Source organism: Eschrichtius robustus, chromosome 2, assembly GCF_028021215.1.
Source record: "Eschrichtius robustus isolate mEscRob2 chromosome 2, mEscRob2.pri, whole genome shotgun sequence".
In the NCBI taxonomy this organism is placed as follows: Eukaryota; Metazoa; Chordata; class Mammalia; order Artiodactyla; family Eschrichtiidae; genus Eschrichtius; species Eschrichtius robustus.
In genome coordinates, this window is record NC_090825.1 from 142,058,602 (window position 1) to 142,067,167 (window position 8,566).

Genomic DNA, 8,566 nt, shown 5'->3' on the forward strand with positions numbered 1-8,566 from the left:
CTACCAAATGTAAAATAGATAGCTAGTGGGAAGCAGCCGCATAGCACAGGGAGATCAGCTTGGTGCTTTGTGACCACCTAGAGGGGTGGGATGGGGAGGGTGGGAGGGAGGGAGATGCAAGAGGGAAGAGAAATGGGAACATATTGTATATGTATAACTGATTCACTTTGTTATAAAGCAGAAGCTAACACACTAAAAAAAAAAAAAAAAAGTCTCAGATATCCACCTCATACCTTTTACTTTAATATGAAGTAAAGAAATAAATATGAAACACACTTTTTTGTTTTCAGTAGTACCACAGAAAATGGTGTCATCAGTTTGAAGTGCAAAGAATGTTTCAGCTGTACTCCATGCATAGGTTGGTTGTCAAATGGCCAGCAGACAACTCAGAACTAACATGCAAATGGAGAGAATTTAGGCACCCTGGAGAGTTTAGGCATTGTTGTAGTGCTTGCTTTTTTCTTGGCAATTGATTTATCTCAGGATAGATACGTTACTGGAGTTTTTACCTGGATGTGATGATCATTTCTCCTTCTCTTTTTGTTTTTTTGTGGAACAAGACTTAGACAGCAGTGGGGTCAGTCGGTCAAGGGAGAGTACAGTAGATATTCAGAAATAGAGAGTCATAGTTTTGAGTAAAGACTGATCAGAATAGGAAAGTGGATTTAAAGAGTGATTAACCAAAGCCATAAATGAGAAAGCAGACCCATATTCAGAAAAGCCTTCGAAAAGGAAAAACAGGATGCCAATATTTTTAATGATGGGTTCAATTAAGAGTTATTCCTATATTGTATGGAAAGTCTAAAGAGCAAAGAGACGCAAAGAGAGAGTTTCAGTTTCAGCAAAGCCAGAGATTGGGCAGCAGGAATTGAATCCCTTAACTACAAAGGGAGAATAATAATGGCCATATCATAAGGCTTTTATTGGTAGAAAAATCATAAAACTACATGATCACATACGTGCATAATGCAGTAACATCCCAAATTCTATAAGCATATAAAGACAAAGAAATACATGTATGCCTCTGCTCCATGGTGAAATGAACAAAAGATGAGTTACCGGGGAATAAAGATGTCTTTGCTGATACTATAAGCTTTATTTAGTGAGGGGGATGGACTTGTTAGAAAGGAACGAATGAGCTTCATTTTTTATCCCTTCTTTCTATCCCTTATTTTTATTCTTTCTTCTCTGACCAAGATTTCCAAGGGAATCCATCTCAGTCACCAAACTGGGGCACCACATTGGTTCTCTAAAGATAACTCAATCCTCAGTTTTTTCTGTATTTAATAGTTGTGGAATCACCTATTCCACTCCTAGCCCCTGAAAACCCAGATGGTATTTTTCAAAATAATAATTGCTGAAAAACTAAGGATGGATTTTTTTAAAATCTATTATCTGATAAAAAATATATATATAATTTTATGGAATCCAGATTCCTCTAATTTCCCAAATGTCTCATCACAGACCATTTTGCTTGGTTCCATTTACACAGTTTCTAGCTTTTAGTTACTTCTCATCATTTCAACCTCATGTGAGATTGTTTGCTAAATGATGATAATTGCTGTGTTAGCCTGAAGTAAATTTCACTTGTACCAACTTTCAGAACTGGAGAGCTGCTGGGCTCCTTCATATCTTCCAGTACCTACATTAAGAAATGGTCCCTGAGAATCGGATCCCAAGAGAGAGCAGTCAGCATGTGGTAGTCCCTACTTCCAAGTTCTTGGTGAAAAATTTGACCATTCTGCAGAACAGCATCCTGTATAAAAACCCTGAGCACCTGAAAAATCTAACTTTTTAGCTCCTGATATTGACACCCCGCCACTAATCTCTCAGATTCCCTGTGGTGGTGAATCTTTTCTCTTGTGCGCCACCAAAGGATTGGCATTTTCCTCCAGATCCCTTTAATTATTTCCTTTAATATGTAACACTTCCAGTCCCAAAGCTATATAACAAGTAATTTCTAACAGAATTCCTAGTCTTCTAAAGCAAGTCCTTTACCATATTTCTTAATGAAAACGTGTTCAGCCTGAATTCATAGTTTTCACTATAGAGAAAAAAAAATTTTTTTTCAAAGCTTTCTTCTTCTCAATCACCCCAATAACAATTTAGTAGTTCGGGTATTTTCTACTGGGCTGCTTCTTTCTCTTTTTCTCTGTGGATTTATTCTCATATAATCCGGAAAAATCTTGAAGGTAAACTTTGGCCCTCAGTGTTCTTATAAGAAAACTCCTACCTGAAATCTTTGCACAAGGGTTGACTGCTCCCAAACAACAAAGATTTCTTTTTCTATTATATATATTTAAAACATTTCTTTCTTTTATTATTTTGTTTGTTCATTTGTTTTGGTTTTGTGTACATGTGGGTTTTTTTAAATTTTTTAATGTTTATTATTTTGGGGATTACAGGAAAAAAAAAATAGCTCATAGTTTCAAAGAGCTTATCTCCTAGCAGTTCTGAAAAGATGTATGCAGAAATGAGAGTATGTGGAACTTTAAAAGAGATACATTTGAGTTGAACCTATTAATTCCTTAAGTTGTCACAGGAAAAAAATAATCTGTCAAGTCATTTTTGACATTCTTTACAGTTTACTTTTATAATTAGTGCTGCTATATTCAGATTGCCGAATTAGGTCCATTTCTGAGTATTTTATTCTTACAGAACATGAGTGATTACAGTGGAAACTAGCTAGGAAGAAGTATTATAATTGGATAAAAAATTTAAAAGAGTGAATTAATTATTGGGAACTATAATTAATCAGGGTTATTCTTCTCAAGGTTAGCACTTTAAAATGTATTTTGCAGGTAATATAAATGCCTCACTTAGTTAAACCTTTTATAATGATGATAATACACCTTATCACAAAGGCGAGGAGAAATCCCTTTTACATAAAATCCCTGTTTTGTTTAATTTTGTTACCTTTGCTCTATCATCAATCCAATGGTCAGCCAGCAGAACAGAAGGCAGGATAATTGGGTTTGGAGTATTACCACCCGCTTATGGAAATTTGGAGAGCTGCGGTCACGAGTGACACTGGTTTCAGCGCTGTTATACCAATTCCTAATGGACATCCGTCCACTTTCTCAAAGCCTTCACCTTACATTTTAGCCACCTGTCCAGCATGAGTTCAAGAGAGACCCTTTAGTGGGCTTCCCAGGTTGTTTTAAATAGACTTACATTTTAGAATCTAGAGTGTCTTTTTTAATTGTAATTTTATGTTACAGAGAATTGCAAATATACATAAAAATAGATAGACTATATATGTATAGAAGCGGGGGTATATTGGAAATCTCTGTCAATTTCCTCATCCCCTCAATTTTGCTATGAAACTAAAACTGCTCTAAAAAGAGAATAAAGTCTTAGGGAAAAAGTTGACAATTATAATGAATCCACCTATACTCCTTCATCTAAAACCATCCACCTATGGGCAATTCTAACTCCTCTACTTCTTCATCCATATTCTTTTTCAAATTAATTTGAGTGATAGCAGACATGGTATAATTTAACCCTTCATCATTTCACTATGTAAGCCTAAGACATAAAACCCCTTTTTTGTTAGTATAACCATATATATACCATTCATAATTAAAAATTAATTTTTCTTTAATATCTTCAAATGTATTCAATTAACTCAAAAGGGAATTAGAATCTCTGGTTAAAAAAATTTCCTAAAAGTCAACAATTTTTTAAATTTTTAAAACTTTTTTTCCATATTTCAATTTCTTTTTTTTGTTTTGTATTCAAGCAAATTCATATGTAATGCTTTCTGTAATATCATTTGAAATTATTTGTGTATATGTTTTTATCTGTTTATCTTTCCATTTGTAAATATGAATAAAGAGATACTTCAAATTACATTTACATCAAGCTAATGTAAGCTATTTCTGGGTAATGGGATTCAAGATGATCTATTTCAAAAATGTTTTGTGTGAGTGTGTATATACTTACACACATGTTTTTGGATATTTGATTTTTTTTATATGAAAAAATATATATATACATACATACATTTTTGAAAATTCATTTTATAAAATATAGTGGGGTCACATGTCATTGCTAAGTTCAAGGGTATAATTTAGAATTTTAAAAATGTAGCTCATATAGCTAAATGTATTATATGTAATCAGAATAGTCTAAGTTATCCTACAGTAGCAAACAACTTCAAAATATCAGTGGCTTAATATAACAAAGATTTCTTTCTTTCTTTCTTTTTTTAAATCTGCCATTTCTTTTCTCATTTCAGTTTGCATTACATAAATAGAATGGGGATATATCCATGTTGTGAAAGATTCAAATATCCAAAATCACATAATTTAAAACATGAATGATTCCTTCCCTTATTTCTTGACAGGTGCCCTTCGTATCATTTTTGCATGGATTTACTTACATGCATGAACACTTTCTTAACACAAAGACTTGGGATGATGTGATCTCTAGGATGTGTTGTTAAAGGGAAGAAAGCAAGTCACAGGATGAATAGCAGAGTCGAATCCCCTTTGTGTTAACAAAGATTTATTTCTTGATCACAGTATACATTTGTAGAAAATCTGCTCACTGTAGTCATTTAGGGATCCAAGATGACTTAGCAACCAATCCCTTGAAAGATGTTGATAACCATCCCAAAGGGAAGAGAGAGAGAGAGAGCTTTGGAGAGCTTTGTACATGTAACTAAATGTGGGTTTTTTGGGGTTTTTAAAAATTTTTATTTATTCATTTATTTATTTTTGGCTGCTTTGGGTCTTCATTGCTGTGCGTGGGCTTTCTCTAGTTACGGCGAGTCGGGGCTACTCTTCGTTGTGGTGCACGCGGGCTTCTCATTGCGTTGGCTTCTCTTGTTGCGGAGCACGGGCTTCAGTAGTCATGGAGCATGGGCTCAGTAGTTGTGGCTCGCGGGCTCTAGAGCGCAGGCTCAGTAGTTGTGGCACACGGGCTTAGTTGCTCCGTGGCATGTGGATCTTCCCAGACCAGGGCTCAAACCCGTGTCCCCTGCATTGGCAGGCGGATTCTTAATCACCTGGGTAAGTCCCTGTAACTAAATGTTTAGCCAGCAAGTCACTTCAGCTCATAACTTCTTGGCCTGACTAATCACATGGCCCCACCCAACAATAAAAGTCCCAGAAAGTGCTTTCCTATCTGGCATCCAGAACTAGTTTAGAACTGGAAATATTTGTCACACTGCACTAATGCCTACCATAATAGTTCAATAATTTCCTACCTAGGTGGGCTACCCAATTCATATATATAATTTTTTTATTTACGTTTTACTTTTCAAGTTTTATCTACCAAAGTTTCTGTGGGGTGGATCAGGATTAAGAAAATTTTCCTTAAAAGGACATAACAAAGAAAGACCATAGCAACATCTTGGGACCGAAAGAAGTTGGATGCGAGTGTATACAAAATCAACTCTCATTTGCCAGACGTTGGGGATAAAGACTGAGGGAGACACTAATTACTTTCTCGAGGGTTTCATAGGTAAAGTGAGGCATCAAGTCATATCTCATTTTCAATAAGAGCATATCTGTCATAGCCACATGCTGTCCATGTGGAACGGTAAGGTAGTGTAACAGCACTGTATAAATACCTGCCAAAAGGAAGTCAAAGAATTTGTCTTTATTCCATGAAGAAACTTTTCAAATTTCTCCTTCTCAGTTATACTGACAAGAACTGAGGCAGCTTGCATATTTATTAGGAATTTTTAGAAGAATCACCGTGACTTCAGTTCTCTAACCTAGCTTTTTGTAGTCATGTTCAATATCAGTAAATCAAACCCTTTAATTCATTTCCCAGTATAATTTTCTCTTAATATATGAGAGATATATGTTTATTATGAAAAAAAAAAATTTTTAAGTTAAGCTCAAATATAAACAACTCAGTGCTTGAACAACCAGAGATAACTGTCAACTTTAGGGCATATGTCCATGCAGATTATTTTCTTTGTGATTTTTTATGGATTACATTATATCATAGTGTACATTTTATACACTATAGGTACTTAAATGTATGATGCCACATTAAAATAGTTCACTATGTTTTAAATATTTCATGTCACAATATTGCACACCTTATTCTTAGTGTCTGAATTGTGTACAATTTTACTGTGATTTATTTAATCATTTCTATTTTTATTGAGCATTTATGTTGGTACAACTGTTCCAACAGATGTAAGCAACATTGGGTTGAACATCAGTATAAGTTCATATTATGTTCAACTTTATTTCCTTTAGATAAATTGCTAGTTGTGAAATTGCTATGTCAAAATGTATGTTTATAGATTTTTGATGTTGTGTGCCGGTTTATCTTCCAAATTGTATAGCAGTGTATTCTTCCACAAGAAATGCATAAGAACATCCCTTATCTTAGGTACCTCATTTTTCACTTAGGCTATTATAATTATTTACTACAAATAAATAATAAAATTAAAATCCTTAATACAAAAAAAAAGAAACTTTGTATGTTAACTAGGGAATTGTGTGTGGCTGCTAGTAAAAGATCTGAAATTACAGCGGCTTCTCTTTCTCACAAACAACAACAAATTCAGACAGGCAGTTTGGGGATATATGGCAGCTTCTCGTATTATCAATGGCCTATGATCTGTCAGTCTGCTTTGTTCCTTTTAGAATATGTCTCTATTCCTTAAGTTTGCCTTACCATCCACAATATGGATGTTGTAGATCCAGCTATCATATCTCCATCCAAGTCAATGAGTCAGAATGAAAGAGGAGGAAAACAGATTTGTAAAATTGTAGAAACCTGCCACCTGAGTAAGCTCTCCTAAAAGAGGTCATTTTAAGAAGCCCCATCAAATGTTTGTTTACACATCATTGGTCATCCTTATCTGTATAGGAGGGTTGAAGCTATTATCTTCAGCTGGATATATTACTGATTCTATCAATATAGGTACTCCCTAGTAAGGAAGCAGTGGGAAATTGATACTAACAAGGAAATTAGCAGCTTCTGTCAAAACATTCTATATGCATATACATTTAAGTTTTATCAATAGGTCAAAGTTATATGCTTTTTTTAGTTTACTTTTTAATCAATAATTATCAATAGTTTATAACTACTTTTTGGCAAGTTTAAAAGCACCAAGAGATAAAGTAAATTCAGGCTGCAGGAATAGATTTCTAAAGTAAGAAGAATTGAGTATCCAATAACTTCATAAAGATAAATTTAAAAAATGTAAATTCAAATAGTACATGTATAACTAGATTAATTATTAAATGTACCTTTATTTTCTCTACTGAAAAAGAAGCACAATTTGTCTATTTAGCAATCCAAAGAAAATTTTTAGAGTATTTTGAAAAATCACCCAGAGAAACGAACTAAAAGTCATGATTGAAAATGATAAATGATCTTTCAAATTACAAAGTCACTTGTGGCAGGTTCCTTAATATTTTAATCTACTCTCATAGTACCTTTCATTATACCTTTTAATAATAAAATATCCCTGAAGGTAATTATACCTTCCAGTTGGTTTTATAGAGCCCTATCTCTGATAAACTTGTGTTAAACACAACAAAAACACATGGCCACACATAAGTGTGATAATTTTTTTAATACTGTTAATTTTAAGATTTTTAACATAGTTGGGCCATCATGAGATCCCATGTTTGACAACATCTTTCTATGGAACAAACAAGTCAACAATAATGGAACAAAGTAGTTCCTGGATAGAAAGTTCTGAAGTTTAAGTATAAGATCAGGTTCCACCTTTTACTCTAGAGCCTTTGGCAAATTTTTTAATTCTTCTGAGTTTAAGATTCTCTAAGGAAAAATGTAGGGAATATCTGATTTATAGTCTTGGATAAGGGAATTCCCTGGTGGTCCAGTGGTTAGGACTTGGCGCTTTCACTGCCGAGGGCCCAGGTTCAATTCCTGGTTGGGGAACTAAGATCCACAAGCTCTGCGGCATGGCCAAAGAATATATAGCCTTGAATAAGAATATGAATGGTAAGAGATACAAAAGTACTTGGTGCTTAATAAAACTCCATTCAAACATAAAGTAATATTATCATATTGGCAAAACACTTACAAAAAGAGAGTCATTTGCCATACATCATTTGTTTTCCTGGAGGTAAAGGGCAAACCAATATAGCTTTAGCTGTTATTGATTTTATAAATAAATTTCTGGAAGGCCTCAAATATTATTAGTCCTCTGCAAGATGCAGGAATATGAAGAAATAATTTACCTTAAATCTCTCCCTTTGGAGCCACTTGGGATCAATTTAGGAATCTATGGACAAGTTACAAGATTTTTGCATAAAATTTGATGTTTCAAGAACACATTGTTTAATGAATAACAGTACCATATTGTCTTTTAAAAACACTCTTAAAAATACAGAAATATATAGTAAATTGAGATTTTCACATAACAGTTTAAACTGCCTTCATCTGAACTCAGAAAATCAGAACATACAGTGTTTCTCCTCCACATATAGAATATGAAACTTTTCCGGTAACAGTCCAGTGATTTACACTTTAGCATCCTCTACCCTTGCCTCAATCCAGCTCCAGTTAGGAAACCAGAAACCACATTAGGTATTTCTACAGGAGGAATTTAACATAAGGA

At 34.0% G+C, this 8,566-nt stretch overlaps 1 non-coding gene across 1 annotated transcript; it reads left to right on the forward strand.

The window, feature by feature from the left end:
* The first annotated feature begins 7,811 nt into the window (after positions 1 to 7,811).
* TRNAE-UUC (transfer RNA glutamic acid (anticodon UUC)) lies at positions 7,812 to 7,884 on the forward strand. The gene has a single exon. It is a non-coding gene; the product is annotated as a tRNA-Glu (tRNA).
* Positions 7,885 to 8,566: the final 682 nt, after the last annotated feature.